Source organism: Diorhabda carinulata, chromosome X (genome assembly GCF_026250575.1).
Source record: "Diorhabda carinulata isolate Delta chromosome X, icDioCari1.1, whole genome shotgun sequence".
In the NCBI taxonomy this organism is placed as follows: Eukaryota; Metazoa; Arthropoda; class Insecta; order Coleoptera; family Chrysomelidae; genus Diorhabda; species Diorhabda carinulata.
The window spans coordinates 56,413,178-56,431,834 of NC_079472.1; the positions used below are offsets into that span (position 1 = coordinate 56,413,178).

At 33.0% G+C, this 18,657-nt stretch overlaps 1 protein-coding gene across 2 annotated transcripts in view; it reads right to left on the minus strand.

Moving 5' to 3' along the window:
• LOC130902804 (pleckstrin homology domain-containing family G member 5) overlaps window positions 1–18,192 on the minus strand; it is a 306,366-nt gene extending 288,174 nt beyond the window's left edge. For both annotated transcript variants that reach the window (XM_057815134.1, XM_057815135.1), the window contains exon 1: window positions 17,795–18,192. The gene's annotated coding sequence lies outside the window, so the exon portion shown is untranslated. The remainder of the gene's footprint in view (window positions 1–17,794) is intronic.
• Window positions 18,193–18,657: the final 465 nt, after the last annotated feature.

Sequence of the window (18,657 nt, forward strand, 5' to 3'; positions counted from 1 at the left end):
TGCACCCACCTAGTAAGTTTACGAAAGTTTTCCTAACTTTTCCGAAATCTTTTGCATTGAAAAATATAATTTGTTATTAACACATATAGCTACATATTTACCTATCAAGTAAAACGGTTTTTTATAAGGGTATTAAAACTAATCATTCTGTTTTTTCCCAATATTATGATCACAGTGGAAAAGGTTTTGTCAAGTTCTGCAACTTTTGGCTGCGTTTTTTATCGCTATAAGTGATTTTGGAACTAAATTGTCATACTATCTGACAAAAGTCATGGTTATAGTTGATTTTTTTATGTAAAAAGCAAGCACAAGCTGGAAAACCCATTTACACTTGAGGTTCTGTAGGTTGTAGTGTGCTGGGGAAAGTAGTGCCTTTGTAACTGTTTCCACAGGATTGCACTTCTCCAAAGAAATGTCTCCGATAAATAATTGCAGTAATGAGGACTTACAGGAAAACTTGGTGTTTATAAGCCACGTCTGCCTGTCGAGGAGGTTTTCCAAAAACCGTTCTAGGCGGGATTTTATAGACAGCTCGGAAGAGCATTTGCCGTGATATTATCGGTAAAATAGAGTCAGGTCTGAGACCTTTTTTCTATGCTCAAAGTTGTCCAAGTTTCTGGTCAATTCTGGTTCGCCTTTAAGTCGAATTGCTCCCTTCTGTATTGAGTATAGCATCTTCGGGGTATTCTTGGGGTCCGAGCTCCAAATGTGCGAGCAATATTCTAAAGATGAACGAAACTGGGCCTTGTAGAGGATTAGAAACTGTTACAGGGTATATACATTTTTGGTCTTAAAAAGGGCTCCAAGTATTTATGGAGCTGCCTTGGCGAAATCAGCCACGTGACTACACCATTTTATGTCCAGACAGGACCAAATCCTGACCTGTAGAGCGAGCTTTCTTTGTAAAGATAGCAGCCTATATCTTTGCTGCATTAAACTCAATCAGAATGCTTCCACCTTAGGTATTCCAGAATGTTTTCAAGATCGGTATTGCTGGTGGTGATCTTTACTTGAAAAATAGCAACATTCAAACTTATCCATGGAACTTATTGACTATAATACATCATATAAAGAATCAATAATTCCGTTTTTCAAACAACTGATAATTGTAACGAATTTATGAAAACTAAATAGAAAAAATGAACTATAACTTGCTGCTAAATAAGGTTTATCGAGAATTCATGAACTTAACCCTTAACTGGGTGCATTTGGACGCGAAAAGATTTGAAAATTATTTGTAAACCTATACATATCTAACGCTTAATAGTTTGAAAACTGATCTTCCATGTCTCGAAGGAGCTTTTTTGTAACCATAGCTGTTGTCAATACTTATTTAAAATTTATAACTTATAAAATTGTAAAGAGATCTAATTTTTTTGTAGCCTAGTGGAACTGATCTGTGGTTTATTTGACAATCATACAGCAGATAAAAAAATTGATATTTTTTTTCTCCCTCTTTTATAATTATATATTACTCATTTAGAGTAGTGTGTGAATTTAGTCTAACGATTATTCTTCAGTCAAACAATTATTTGGTAAAAACCTTTAACCAGGGAGAAAAATCCTGCTATTCCTAGATCTTGTAGCTCATATAGTATGAAAATCACTAAGTAAATAATCAAAATAAGCGCCCTGAATGCCGTTTGTTCATTAATTGAGTATTACTCTTCAATTTTACATATTTTCTTTGTTGCCACAGCTGCTTTGAACTTTCATTTCTCATAGTGTCTTAAGAGTACAGAAATTTCATATTTATTACAAAAACGTACTACGTGGTCGATAAATGAAGAGAGAATTATTGGAAAAAAGTGAAGCAATTGTACTCTACTGATTTTGTATTTCTATTTGCATATTTGTCATTTAATATAGAGGTTATTTCAGACAATGTTTGAAACATGTCATAACACCCTCTCAAATTAATTGTTCAATATACTGTTTACAATTTAATTCTCGCACAATATTGATACATAACTTTTATGTAAAAAATAATAATTAATAATGACAAGTGTCAAGAATACTAGATAATAAGCTGGACCTAAATTACGTTCTGTTAATAATTAACTACTTCAAACATAAATGAATATAACAAAGCCAAGGTAACAGTCCATTAATCTTTACTCAATAATACAATTAAATAATATGAGAAGGTTGCAACAAAAGACACACAAACATTTTGGAAAAAATATGTCTATCTTTCAACGTAATCACTTTTTACTTGGAAAATCCTTGACCACCGATCTATTTTTGCAAATCAGGGAACAGAAAATAGTCCGAGGGAGCTAAATCTGGAGAATATCTGCATGCAATTTTGGCCATTGCAACAACAGATGTGTGTGCTGCTGGTGCATTTTCTTGGTGAAACAACAGTTTCCTTTTAGCCAAATGCGGCCGTTTCTGCTTGATTTCTTCGCTAAAACGATTCATTATGTTTGCGCCGTTGACTCCATGATCTTTTCTGCAGATGGAACGGTCTTTACCTTATTTGGTACCGGTTCTCCCTTTCCAGTCCATTATTTTAATTGCTTTTTGTTCTGAGCGCGTAGTGATGGAACCACTTTTAATCCATGGTTATGAAACAGCCGAAAAACTCGGCTTTATTTCTTTAAAACATTGCCAAAACCTCGATGGAAACATCTTCTCGACACTGTTTGACATTGTTTTTGTTCCATTGTGAGCAAACGCGGCACCCATCTTGCGCACAGTTTTCTCATATTATCCAAATTTTCAGTTAATATGCGATGTACCGCAATTTTTGACATGCTTACTATGTCTGCTAATCAACTACTGCGATGCTGGTCTTGGCAGGTCGGACGGTCTCGATTAAACTCTGCAATCAAATATCTACTGTTGATAACGAAGGAGCAGCCTTATCCTCTTCACTGAAACATATGCTGTATAGATTGGATACTTTCTGGTATTTTTCGAGCAACTACCGCCATCTTTATTTAGAAAAAAATTCCCATGTCAATTGAATAGGAAACTAAAATAAAAAAAAAACGCCCCTTACAGTTTAGCAATAGAGTTTATGATTTGTGAGGATTTTTTTTACCTCAAATAGAAACATTTGAGAGTGTAAGAGTTAGTTGAAATAGCACCCTAGCATACTAAATGATGAGTTGCTCGATCTTACAATAGAATATTTTGATCAACATATGCCAATGAAAGATTTGTATGTTAAAAGCGTGAAAGTTCCCTCTCACTCAATGTGTGAGAAAAAGTTCGAAAACGGCAACAGAAATTAATTGTTTACGCTAGATTTTCGATTCTGTTAAATATATAATAGATTTACGACATCAATTTAACATCATCACTAAGTTCTTTTTACAGATTTTCCACCACACGTTTCGAAAGGTAGTATTCGGCTGAATCAGATTCTGGTAACAAAACTGTGTACAATAACTTCCAATGTACTGAAAACAGAATCAATGAAAAGGAGGCCGATTTAGATTTCGTTCCCTAGCTGGTATTATCCGATAATCCTAATCCTATATTAGTCCTTTATTTAGTAACTTTATTTGATAACTCCACAGAATTCGGCTCCAAACAAGAGATTATATAGTCCTAGAAAATCACCATTTATCCTCGAAAACCATTATAAAGATGATGGAAAAAATACTATTGGAGAAATTTCATTAGAGATACGGAAATTGAAAATATTCCTCGGATGAAAATAATCGAAAAGAATGTTAAAAAGAACAAACATCTTTATTTGCGAAGAAAAACATGAACAAGATTATTGAATTTATAAGTGTCATGTTGGAAATTTCTAAAGAACGATTGACGCACAATCAAAGAAAACAGGAATGTTTAGTACATATTTTTTGAGGTCCCACTAAAATTGAGGTAAATTTTACAGCACAAGACAATAGAGGATGTAGTATATTTTATCTAAACGGAGGTGTATATTTTAGAAAGATTCTTTCATTGTCACTAAAGTGACAACTAATATAGGTGGCTCCGAATTTCCTTTATAAAATAACATAGCTTTTAATCTATATTTAGTGATAGAAAGCAAGAAGTTCTGAGAAAATAACAGAAATGTTTTTTGTCAAAAAAAAAATGTTAAAATTTCTAGACAATAGCTTATAGAAACTAAGAAACAAACAATAGAATAGCTAAATAAAGATGCAAATAAAATAAATTAAACAAAATAAATAATATACAGAAGAAAACGACAGTAAATAACAAGGTAATAGTAATAGGTAATAATTAGAATATGCCCGAAATTTAATATTATTATTAGAATAGAAGTCATTTACAAAGATTTGATTTCAATTGGCAAGTGATTGTGCATTTTTTTTGCATTGTAAAATATTGAGCCCTTAACTAATTCTGGACGTGTATTAAGTAGGTAGAGGGCGTGCTTTGCGTTCCAAAGTGGATAGCCGTGCAAAATTTTTTCCAAAATTGAAGAAGAGTGCTTACGAATTAGGCAAAAGGATTCAAAGATAGGCGATGTCGATGTCAATGAACCTTGAGGTACTCCATATTTTATTGGCTTGCGAGAAGACATCGTTGTATCAATCCTTACAAGCTGACTTTTGAGTTGTTCCCCTGAAACCGTAGTTCTACAATTTGTCAATTAAAATATTATAATTAAAACAATCGAAAGCCTAAGAAAATTTTTTTTTCACACTGACAGAAACAACTAGTAATTTTCACGATTCCTGGTCATAGTGCAGGACGAGTCAAAATGTATAGTGTTTATTCCCTACTTGCTACAAGAATTTTTATTGGAGTCAATGGTAAATTTGAGAGGTTACTCATAGTAATCGAGGGAAGTCTAGCAATACTATGCAGCACACCAGAAATAAACCGTGGAACTAGTAATTCCCGAAGCTAGTCATACGTGACTTGATGAGTCCTCTCATGATCGGCTGATCGGATGATCGGCTAGCGATCAGTTTTTCGAGTGAGACTGATGGCAATCGACGACACTCTGACAGCACTATATATCACACCCGGCACATAAATGCCGAAGTCTTCGTGTTTCAGCCCCTGCAACCCAAATTTCCATGTAAAAAAATAGCATTCTATTCTGAATTATCAAAGTACATCATTTTATATCGAATCCGACCCGACACAGTAGTCAGAACTATCATCATCGCACCCTCACCAAAACGTGAATTTCGACTTCCCATTTTAAAACGTGTCCTTATAGAGTAGCACTTTGCTTGAAAAGTTCGGAGCACTTTTTTATAAGGTCAAAACATCACAGCACTGTGATGATAATGATTTTTCTATGATTCTGGAGTCCTTACTTTATAGACATACGTAGACCCTTATACGCAAAACAACCAATTTTAAAAAATATGTTATATAAAACCTTATTCGGCTGAAAACATAATTCTACATGGTTTCGTATATATTCCGCCGAATAGCTTACACCAGAAAAAATAAATCCGTTTCTTTTTCCCAGAACTTCAACAATAGAAGAAAAATAAAAAAAAAACAAAATTCGATGAAGTTTTTGTATTGTAGAGAACGCAAAAACAAAAATTGTGATATTGAATCATTTTAGAAATTCAATAATACATTTAGACCGAACAGGAATTGGATCCTACGCTAATTCTATTAACTCATCGCGAAAAAATTGCATTTCTTTAATGTACGGCCCTGTATTATCGCTAGGTAATTCTGTAAAGTACCGACAAGTTTCAAATCTACTTGCTTGACTGAATGAAGGAAAATATTTTCTAAATCTCAAATTGCCAATATCCTTATCTTGATATCAGAAGTCGAAGTCGAAGTTTAGCTGCTTTAATTCTTTGTCAGGTATTGATTGAGTAAAAACCGTCAACCCAAGGTATTGATTAACGATAAATACGATTTTAATGTAGAGATAGAGCTGAAACTAGATAAGACAGATGTGGTCTAGGGCCATATCACAACTTGCAATAGAAATAAGTACCCATTAAAAACTTCCAAACTCTTCGTCGTTCGTCGTGATTAAAATTTTTCAAAATACAAGGTTTTCAATGTTGGTTAGAATTTTTTGTAAAAGTAGAATTTTTTCATTGAATTAAAATAGTATGAAAACATTGTTATGGGCTATTTCGGTTTCAATGTAATTCGAAATTACTAAAAAATATCAGTGAACATTATAATTGACCCCATTAAAAAATCTACCGAAAAATAAAAAAAAATACTGAAAATCATGTATAACTACCTTTTAATAATGATGTTAATATACGTGTTGTTCATAAATTAATTATTGGGGATAATAATCAACTGAAAAATCCGCTATTGAGTAGAGTTGTCATGAATACTCCATTAGAATGTAATGAAGTTGAATGAATGAAATTATTAAAAAATGATTCTATTGTGTGAAAAAATAGTTGGAAGGTAGGTAAATGTGCGTAGCAGTAGTATATTTCATATATCTACTTTTATATTTAATTTTCTGACACTATATCTATTTTTTTTTTGATAATTAATCATTTTGTAGGTTAGTATCCATGAAAACTTTACTGGATAGCTGATTTTCTGCTAATTATAAGAAATTGGTCGTTCCCAGATGGCACATTTTCCTTTACATTCCTATACTTACATGTTCACAGTATTTTATTTTATTTTATCGTCATTATCATCAATGATTCGAATTATCGGCATTAAATAAAAAACTCGGAAATTCTTCGTTATTGTCGGTTTATTGGTATATTGGTTTACGAAACCAATTTGATAGTAAGTGCCTGAATAGGTGTGCTGCATTTAAATGGGCTAAAACGTTCAAAGTTGTCCGTAAAACCATGATCGTCGAGCGCGAACCAGCATCACACCAGACAACAATCGTTGCGTAGAACAACTTAAGTTTGGAAGACCGTAGGATGATTGTTTGAAAAATTTCGACTGAGCTCGGCATTAATATTGGTAGTTTTAAGTCTATTATCCACGAACACCTTCAATATCGCAAACAAACGGCTTCCCAAACTATTAAACTTCGAGTAAAAATTCGTGCGCTAGTTGACGGTTTTTAAACGCGAGTCTTCATTACAAACGAAACATGGGTACACTATTACACCCCCATTAAAGTGTCGTCTGAATAATGAAGGAAAGAATAGGGAAGGGGCGGCAGTAAAAGCTAAAGCAACAATTATGTGTACTGTCTTCTAGTACCGACACTGTACGTTGAATTACTGTGCACAAAACTTCCCATAGAATCTGCATACTACTGTAATCTTCCTGTGAAATCGACTTATTGCTCGAAACTTAAGAGCATTCCAGCTCAAAGTGCGACTCTTCTCAAAAATAAGGCGCGCCCTCATACCGCGCGACTCACGCTTGATACAATATCAGAATTGGTATAGGAGATTCTAAAACATCCTCCCTACAGTCCGGATTGATCTCCCTGGGACTACCACACGCGTCTCACTCTCGATACAGTATTTGAACTGTGGTAGGAGATACTAAAACATACAATCTTGACTTATCATCCTGGGACTACCACACTTGTAGATTACTGAAAAAATTCCCTAGTCAAAAAACTGCCCGAGCTGCACAAGGAATTCTTGGATACCAGTGACAAAAATGTGTAACTATTGAGGGAATTACATAGAAAGAATGAAAATTTTTGTGTCAGAGCCTCTTTCTAGATCATATTTGATCTCGTATATGATTTATTTCTCAGGAAATAGTTATGAAATCTGTAAAATCTATTTTATAGTTTATTTCAGAAAGGTATAGAGAAATAAAACCTCATTGGGTATGCAAAGGGACCACAGAGTGACCCAACGAATATTGTAAAAATTTTTTTTATCAAGTGCAGGTAGTACCACCCGGGTTGGGGTCAATATATGGCTTTAACCTATTGTTATCCATTCACAAACACTGAAAATACTGTACCAAAGGCGCGCCGGTAGGATACTCGTAAGAAGGAAAGAGTTTTATTTTAACAAAATAAAAATTTGGCATTATGTACATAGTATTAAGTACACTTATTTCTTATTGAATATTATACAGAAATTAACTGTCATCAACCTCTTGACGTTATAATTCATATATCAAGACATATACCTATGGTCGACACCGAAATTGAGCCGAACTGGACTGTATTCCTCATTTTATTACTCTATACCTTTCTGTAATAGACTATAAATAATATTACTATCATAGAATGATAGAAATGCGAAATGGAACATTCTGTTTCATATACAAATTAATTCGTTATCTCTAGGTCAGGCCAGTTACTTCTGGAACAATTCTCGCATTATTTCAATTGGCGCAGTATTTATATCATTTTAAACTTCCAAGTCAAATTAATTAGCAGGAAAATAATATTGTCTAGCATACAAGGACAAAAGCTAATGGCATTGCTTTTACCTCTTGTAATTGTTGTGATTCATTTAATTATCATGCTGGCGAATAAATAAATTAAATTATCAAGTTATATAAACCTTTTCTATTCTCCGATCCAATTTTTTAAAGACGTAAAAACTTATTATTACTTATAATAAGCGAAAACGTTATAAACAAAATATTTTATAGACTATCTATTGATAGATCACTATTATCAACACAACCACTTAAAATATATCATGTAGATGTTTATAAAAACGTAGATCTCAATTTATTTTACACATTAAAATAACTAGAATAGGTTAAAATTTGATAAAGTCAATTCGTTTCGCTTTCGTAGTTGTTTAACAGGATTGAACGCCTTACAAATAAGGTTAGTCTCCATAAATCATCACCCACTTGTTTAATAATATAAAACGAATTATTTCAATGGTGCCTCCTGGTATGTAAGTTAATAGAAGCAGAGCAGAGCAGAAAGGAAAAAAATTCTCAATTTTTATGAGAAAAATAGTATCAACCATAAATTTAACGTTCGGTGTACAAGATGCAACGTAACCACAAAATACTAAATTGCGTTTTTGGTATATTTAAATTCAACCAAGTAACTTGCTTTTCATAGAGCAGGAGTTTCAATATTTTCGCGTCGATTCTAAGCGTTTGATCAAGCTGCGCTCGCCATAGTTATGTTTATTTTCACTTACAATTACTGTTTTATTCATACTTATGTAGACCGACAGTGAATATGTCTAATAACCTAAAAATAGAAATGATAGGCATGTAGAAGATGCCTAAAATACACCATGAACCGTATTTAAAACAACAACACCCCAACCACTTGATCATGGAAATGATGAAAGAAGAAAGTGATATAAATCGCCACCGAGAAATAACTTTCGGGAATAATGCAGACGCAGCTGTACCCGCCCGCCCTCTATTACTGTCAAAATAAAAAAAAAATTAGAAATACAAAAAAAACCACAAATGAATACAAAGAACTGAAAAATACATTTCTAAACCTGAAAAGTACCGTTTGTTTTTTATGCTGGACCTTTTCATTTCTTTTTCTCCAGCCACGTTAGGTTGTCCGTTTGTTTGTTTTGTCTAAAAGGCAGCGCGTTCACTAATCTATCACCTCAACCTCAGTCATGCAGAGGAACTCCTACATCCGTGCCAATTCCAATGAACCTTACTCTTCATAAAAATTCTTCAACCCACCCAGAAGATACGCAACTAATCTCGTTCTAATTTTGAACCACAAACGTTTGGAAAAGGACCGAATATCTAAATACTTATTTGCTTAGGAGTAAAGATGCAATTCAACATAGTGTCAACGTATTATTATTGCTTTCAGATTGCCCCGCTCCATAAACAAATAATGGTACAATTAAAAATGATGCTGGAAATGGTTTTCCATATTTCTATTTTTGAACTAATTGATATAAATCATAAATAATTTAAAGAAAATGTGTTGGAAAAATGATGATTGAAGAAAACTATTAGAATATGGAAACAACAAATAATACAAGAATTTTTCAATTTGAATGTTTGTAGTATACTGAGATTTCCAATAACGACATTCAATCGTATCGCCGCGTATCTACTCGAAATAAGTGCAAAGAAATTTTGAGAGTTTACTTTCAATTAAGGAATGTCTATTTGATTATTAGATATTTGTTTACATACTAAATTGAAATTTAAAGAAGAATATTTCGTTACTGTTTCCAAACTCCCTTATCACCTTTAGAGTCGGTTATTTCCCTTTTCAGTCCATTGTTTTGATTGTTCTTTTGTTCCGGGTGTGAAGCGATAGATCCACGTTTCATCCATTATTATGAAACGGCGCAAAAATTGCCCCATACTCGATGGAAATATCTTCACAACGCAGTTTTTGTTCCTTGTGAGCAAACGCGGCACCCATCTTGCGCACAGCTTATTCATGTCCAAATTTTTACCGCCCACAATACTTTTTCTCGTTCGAGATAACTTTATCTATACTGCGTATGCTTGGGAATGCGCAGAACCGAGCTGGAACCACGTAGGATAGAGAAATCGTTGACATTTTGTCTTTCTCAGTCGGAACAGCTTCCACTTATAGAAACTGTCATTACATATATGCTACTATGCATGACCTCGTTTAAAACTCTGTTACCCAATATTTTACTGTTGGTTACGAAGGAACAGTTTTACCCAGAGTAAAATCCACATCAGCTTTTATATTGGTTGAGCTAAGGCTTTTCAAATAAAAGTATTGTATCACATAACGACGTTCACTATTAATGGTTGTCCAACAAATACTAAATAACATGGCGTCTTCAAACGGTGGTAGCAACTAGTGCTAGTTCAGCTTATATTATCGCGGTCTCCTCGTTTGTACAGTGAAACTAGACAAGTTGTAATATTGATATATATATTTTTTAGTCTATTATCCAATATACCTTTTTTTCAGTTCTCTATATGAATATCTTTCTCAAACAAATCTAAATTCGTTTCTCTGTTCTGCTACAACTATTCGTGCCTCATCAGTTTTATCCGAGTCGTAAGACTTTGTTGCGTGTTTCTACACAATATAAAAATAAAGTTTTCCATTCTTAATCGGCTTGATAAAAAAGGATCGAAAATCTGCGCCCTATAGGCAATACCTGGTTTATAGTAGGATTCTAGAAACCGTCATAAATGAGGTAGTAAACTTAGAACAGAAAGTTTAACTATAAAACAAAATTGTATTCGTGTCATGCGAGCTGCGCTATCTACGAGCCGATCGATATACAAGGCGAATCTATATTTATTTATCTGGAATGTGCCCATACATTTTATCTATTGAAGAAATTGTATATAAGAATAGAGAACAGTGCTTCGTAAAACAGCCCAACGTTTTTTAAAATAATTCTTGACTGTTTAAAAATGTTCAATCAATAATTTAAATGTAATATAAATTTATTTTTTAATTGTTACAAATAGAGCAAATTACGTTTTTTATTTGAAGGATAAAGATATTTTCTTCAAAAGACCCATGCTGACCTATGTCACCAATGTATGGACTGAAGCTATAGAGAAATACGGGGAATTGAATCGCACTAGATATATCGAAAGCTTTTGACAGGGTTTATCATAACCAACTTCTAAATAAATCAAGATCGTACGATTAGACCAATCCACCCAGTTCGCTATAGATGTACACACTTAAGAATGGTTTGAGGTCAACGCCGGAGTTTCTCAGGGATGCATCTTCTCACCTACGCTCTTTATCCTGTACGTCAACGATCTACTTGACAAAACTGCATTACTTGATCTATGGATTTGCCAACAAAACATTCTTAAATGTGGTGGAAGCAATCTGATTGAGTTCAATGCAGCAAAAACCCATTCTCCTACCTTTACAAAGAAGGCTGGCACTGCAGCTCAGGATTTAGTCCTGTCTGGACCTAAAACATCACCATCACCGCAAATACACTTGTTGGGAATTGAGGTTGGAAGCAATATGACCTGGCACAGTCACATGGCTGTTTCAGCCAAAGTAACTCAATAAAAACTTGGAGCTCTCTTTATGACCAAAAAGCTTTATACTCCGTAACAGCTTATAATACTCTACAAATCCCAAATTCGTCCATCTTTGGAATACTGCACGCACATCTAGAGCTCGGTTTCCAAGCTTACCCTGAAGATGCTCGACTGAATACAGAAGGGAGTAATTCGACTTATAGGGGACTCAGAGTTGACCAAAAACTTGGACAGCTTAAAGCATAGAAGAAAGTTAGCCGATCTGACTCTTTTTGACCGTCACTATTACGGCAAATGCTCTTTCGAGTTGTCCAACATAATCCCGCCTAGAGCAATTTTTCCAAGACCTACTCGACGGGTAGACGTGGCTCATGAACACTGAACTCGCCTGCAGACGTTCAGAACTTCAATTTATCGGGACTCTTTGGAGAAGTGCAAGTCCGTGGAATTAACTACGAACTTCTTTTCCGGACACTACAACATACAGAAGTTGAAGATCAATATCCACAGGCATCTCCACATGGCAGGCACCACTCGAATAACTCGAGTGTAAAAAGATTGGAACTCTAGTGTTCGCTTTTTACATAAAAAAGATTGTGGCTTCAAATTAATGTGCGATTTTGCTTAAAAATTCATTTTTTATGATTATTTGCAGCTTTTGACACATAAGTAATAGTCACTGAGAAATAACTTCATAATATCTTTAGATTTCTTAGATTTTTCCTCTAACATATTTTTTATTGGCCTGTAAATATTATGCTGATCATCTAGATTTGTCTAGTAGCGGGTTTGATACACCTAACTTTGTTACAAGATGAGTGGGGGTAGAAACGAAGCAGTTTGAACAGCGCATGCTTATGGGTGATGTTTTTCAAAGAAAATTATGGGTCCCATGCCAATTTCCATTATTTTCCACCCATAACTATATATGGATATTTTTATATTTGTATATTGTCGTACACTACTTTGGATAGAAAAATACTTCGCACATAGCAAAAATAAAACAAATAAGCGGAAATAAATAAACAGTTAATTAGCATTTAACTACACATTTTTAAGTCAGGAAATAACAAACATAATAGAATAAAGACAAAGTTATACATAAATCTGTCCGCCGAGATGCAGATACATTATTTGGATTTATTGATATGGAGAAAGCTTTTGAGATAGTACCAATGGCAAAAAAAGTTTAGAAAAAAAATAGATGATAACCTTTACGAAATGCAACGATGAGCTTATATAAGGGGAATGTCAACCTAATCCTAATTTCAGAGGATTTTATAACCACAGAAGGAGTAAGACAAGGTGGTGGCTTTCGACTTATTTCTATAACCACAAAAACCTGCAAATAGTGAAAACATTTGAAGGAGGATACGCTGATAATGTAGTCCTTATTGCAAATGAGAACCATGAACTACAGGAAAACTTTGACATTTGGAACAACACTCTAAAGCAGTTTGGTATGAAAATTTAGAAAAGATTGAAGTTATGGCACTCAAACAACAAACAATAAACTTAGAAATAGAGAGACGTAGGATCAAAACGATAAGCATATTTATATACATTGGAACTGAAATAGAAAATACATGCAATGAAGGCGCATAGATTGCCAAAAGAATTAGAAATGTCTTCAAACACAGATTGTTTTGGGGAGTCGTTTTACCTTCACAGCCACCCTGCACCTATACCTGGGAAATATTTTGTACAAGATTTACTGTTCTGCTTTCAAAATACATAGACTACTTCAAAAAGAGGCTATTATTTGAGAGTTCTTGTGTCCCACTTCCCTAGGAGTTAATACCATTCCTTCAAAGTAATTAGGCCTTTTAGTAAAATGGACAGGACATTCGAAAAGTAGATGCTCTGCTATTTCCATTCAAACACAAATGACAGCACAAAAAACTGCCTGATAAATCAAAGAGGAAGTCACAAGAAATACCAAACTAAAAGCAATTTCCAAAGCAATATTAACTTATGACTGAAACATGGACTCTCGCTAAAAGACAAAAAAGTGCATTGCAAGCTGCAGAGATGAAATATTTGAGGCGTGTGGGATGTTTAACAAAAAAGGATAGATTTAGAAATAACCAAATACGACAAGAACTGGAAATCATGTCACATGGAATTCATTGAGAAAACACAATTGAGTTGTTGTGGTCCTTTGAAAGAATGGAAGATTCAAAACCAGTAAAGAGAGTATGGCAAGCAAAATTAGGCCAAAACAAAAAAGAGAAAGACATGGGACGAAGTAATTGATGCTATACTTGAGAAAAGAGACACAACATGGAGAAAACTAAAAATAACAGCACTTAATGGAGAAGAATGGAGGAATTATAAGCTTGAACGAAGAATGGAAATTCAAGTTTACTTAATGAAACTCACCTCAATGATGTTTTTAGCCTTGACTGTAATTTAAATGAAAAACAGCATGGGAAAACTGACGCAAATTAAAATTAAACGATGATATACATGAAAATAAGTTAAATGGTTGAAAGAACAAGCAAAGTGAAATTAAGAAATAGAAATTTGTACCACCAAACGTGCTATTAACGGAAATGAGATTCATAGCAATTCAGTCGTATGAACATGGTGATTTTTTCGTACCCTCTTGGATTTGTTTTATTGAATAACCGCTAAATTATTGATGTAAAGTAAATGATTAAAAGATGTGAGTAGAGTCATTATAAACAGGAGTTCAGACTTTCATCAAAATTTCTACAAACTAAACTTTATTTTAACTGTTAGAATGTTACTTTGTCGGTTGTAGAGCAATAAAAGGGATCCCACAAAGAAGCTTTTGAAATGTTCATGTAGAGAGCACAGAATGCTGTCGTGAATACACTATGTGCTACGCATAGTTGTCATAGTTATACTTTGTTATATATCAATAAGTTTCCTCTTACTCTGTTACGATCTTATGGATTTACGGAATATAATCATTGTTAAAAAGAGTGAATTAGACTACTCCTTACTCACAGATTTCTACCACGATTCTTTTTTCAGAAAATAAACTAAGCCTCTGCGAAAAATGTTAATAGAGGACATAAATGGTGACATTATAACAGGCCATTTAATTTTACTACGAAAAATCGAAGATGTCTGGATAAAACAGGATAAAACACATGTTTTTGTACATATTTCACCATTCTGAATCGAGGACCCAAAAAATAAAAAAAATCATTTAACTATTACAAAGTTCACCTAATTAGGAAAAACAAACCAAAGAATGTGATATAAGTATTTTTTATAACGCCCAAAATAATTCATAGAATCACAATTTGAGCACCGACGAGCATCTTTCGTTTTGAAATCGAAGCCACAAATTGCAAAAAATTATGAGAACTATTTTTGCAATGCCAAAAATAGTTCATATAATTTACGTTTCAGCGCTGACGGGTATCGTTCATTTTGAATATTGAATGAAACTTTTTATCCTATGGTATAGGTTATCTGCTACAAAAATTGTTAAATATTTAACCAATAATTTGGCAGTTTATCTTGTAAGATACATGACTTTCCCAGACTTTTTGTTCAAATTTAGCGCCTTTATTTTAGTTCCATTATCTGCCGCATCGTCTCTATAGGCCTTATACAGTAACTTCCATCAGTTTCCAACATAAACTTGGCGTGAAAGTATGTTTATTCTGCAAATTGGAACAGCCTCATCATAAGAAATGGCGTCAACCTCCAATTGGGTAAGTTTTCAGTCAATTTACTATTATTTATAATCTGAATTTAGCTTATTAAAATTATGATTCACCTGTATTGACATGTAAAGATCAGTTTTGGATAAATACTGAATCAATTCAGTGATATTGACATGGAAAGTTACGTTTTACCATCTGTATCCTCTAGAATACATGTCAGTTCGGCATTACTTATGATTTAGAGGAAAAAAGTCATTAGTTCAATAACTATAGTAAATTTACTTGTTATTTTCTAGGAAGTCATATTAATTTCAAACAATCGAGTAATGAAAAAAATCAAATTTATTTTATATCACTTCAAAATTTATTCAATTTTATTATTATGGTTCTAATTTTATTTGGGAAGTTGTTAGCATTTTTGTCTTCTCAACCTCATTTTGATGTTTTTTTTTCTTTTTCATAGCAAAAATTTTACCTCAAGAGCTGGCCAAAGGCGGAGTCTGCAGATGAAGAAAATTTGGAGAATGAAGATGTATGACTTCAGACAGCGAGCAAATTTTTAGATGTATACGTTAAACTTTTTGATGCAGAGGATGTATCATAAGCTCCAGAAGTGTCAAAGGATGAGAACAGGTACCAGTAGATGAATTGTACACAGATCTCCTGATGAGAGATCTTAGTCCATCTGTAAGCACAATTATTCAGCAGAATGAACCAGACATCAACCTAAACAATACATTTTTTTATTATTAATTTTAATTAGCTAGAGGTTCTAGGTTTAATTGTAATATTTATCTATAAATAGTTTTATTACTTAAATTTATGTGAGTTTCATTACTTCTGCCGCCAACCCCAAACCAACTTATTTGGCAATGTATCATATTGCATATCTCATCCAAAAATTAACCCAAATTTTAACTCAATTTAAAAATTAGCTTATTCAGACCTTAAAGAATAATTTCAACAAAAAAAAATGTTGTAATCAATAAATTAAATAGTTGCCAAATTAAGGGCTAGAAATTTCGCACAGAATAGTGCGAACGGCTAAAATGCCAGAAATATGCCTCAAGACATTTTTGTCTACGTAGATTCTGATTATCTGCGAATTTAAATTAGTTCAAATTTACAATTAACCAGAATTTTGTTTTACAATGTAGATAGTAAATAAGTTTTCCCATTCTACTAATATTTTTCGCAAACGCTCTGCCTTTAATACTGAAAGGCCTTTCCTAACCTAACCTAACCTAACGTTGAATGAGTAGATAGAGATATACTTAATCCACATTTTTGTCGTTAATAGGTTCCTTAATGAGTGTCCTTTGCAATAGTTAAAGAAAATTTGAAAAATGTGTGACGTCGATTTCAAAATGAACGATTCGCTTCAGCGCTGGACCGTAAACTTTATGAGCGCGTCAGCGCTGTAACGTAATTTTTTTTGACGTTATTAAAAATACTTACTTTACAATTTTTGTCAATTGTTCTCTTATTAGGTGAACTTGGTAGTAGTTGAATAATTTCTTTCTATTTTTTGGATCTTCTTAAATCCTCAATTTTTGTTAGTAGCTTGTTCTAATCTCATTATATTGCTACCTTGGAAGAAAACTGGCGCAACTCGAAAAGTGATTAATGTTAGAAAGCTCACTTCAAATTTTTTTGTTAATTAAGATTTCAAATAACAAGTTTCGACTTGAATATTTTTATAAACACCGAAGTCGAAACGTTAATTTTTTATTAATCTTTCAAAAATTATTAAAAAAAACTAATTTTAAAGCAAACGAGACCTAAAATCAAGAACATTTAAATAATTGGAGAAATTTGAATTTTTTTATAGAAGAAGTTCCGTAAATTTACACAGCTAAAAAATTGCAAAAATCTGTCCCAATATCTGTATGCCATTTCAAAGAACAACTTCATTCAAACTTCACCACACTTTCCAAGTACACCTAAATCTAGTTATTTAATCATCCAATTTGAAAAATAGTTTATTTCATATATTTAATTACTTTTGGAAAATTATGTATAGCACAAAAATCATTTTGTACATATTTAATATTCATATAGCTTCGCGAACACGTTTTGAAAAATTGTTGGCTTGATTGAATGAACACAGATGAATTACCCTGTAGATATTTTTTGTTGTATATAAGATGGGTTATTTTATAGACATACTGTATAAGTTCCTCCATTAATCAAGTATTTATCTTATCGATATAAAGTAATGAATGTCAATTGCTCAATAAAAACGATAATTAGTTGTATCTATAGTTAACGTAATAAATAAATAATAAAACTGTGGTTACGTTCTCACATTAAACTGAAATTTAGCCAAAAATCAAAATAAGAAAATCACATACCGAGTGGAAACAACTATTTTGTTCCGTTCCATAATTATTCAAACACTACAATTCACGCTCACACTTTTAGAAAACACAAACACAACACTTGCACATTGTCTACATCACTTGAACACGTTACTCGATATTATTGTATTATATTTTCATTATACACAAATTGTTTATACCTGTAATTGTTTTTTGTAAACAAAAGTCTAGTTTTTTTATTGTTTACAACACGGCCGCCCGATGTTTCGCTATGTGACAAGTTCGAAAAAAACCATTCACTCCACAACCATGCGATATTGATAAGAGAGAAAAAAGAAGGGAATTAAATACAAGGTACAACGAATATAATTCAATTGCTATTGGTTTTAAAATGCGGAGAAACCAACTAATGAGACGATTCACTTATTTACCGACTGAGTGAGACATATTCGTATACTGTGAATTGGTATAGATAGTGAAATTTTAAATTGGCAAGATTTCGAGTCGCCAGCGGCGTCTCGGAATTTATAAAGCGAGAAATAATTATATTTTAATAATTATCGTAATGTGCATAAATATTTTGGAAATTGGTTCTAGTCGCTTTTAAAGATTTTTCAATTTTATTTTAACCAGCTAGATTATGAAAGTTTTCGTAGTGGGATTGTGGCAAAATTAAACACCGAAGTGTTCTAGCTCTAATATATTTTCGAGCTTTCAAATACTTATGTATTGATCGTCTGATACCTTGATAAAGACTGAAAGAAGACGAAACGTCAAATTTTCATCTGTCTCTAAAAAATTAATTTTTAAATCGGAAAAGACCTAATATCAAGAAGACTTTGAAGCATATCAATAGGTCTAAGAAATAAGAAATTAAAGAAATTTATGAAAATTTG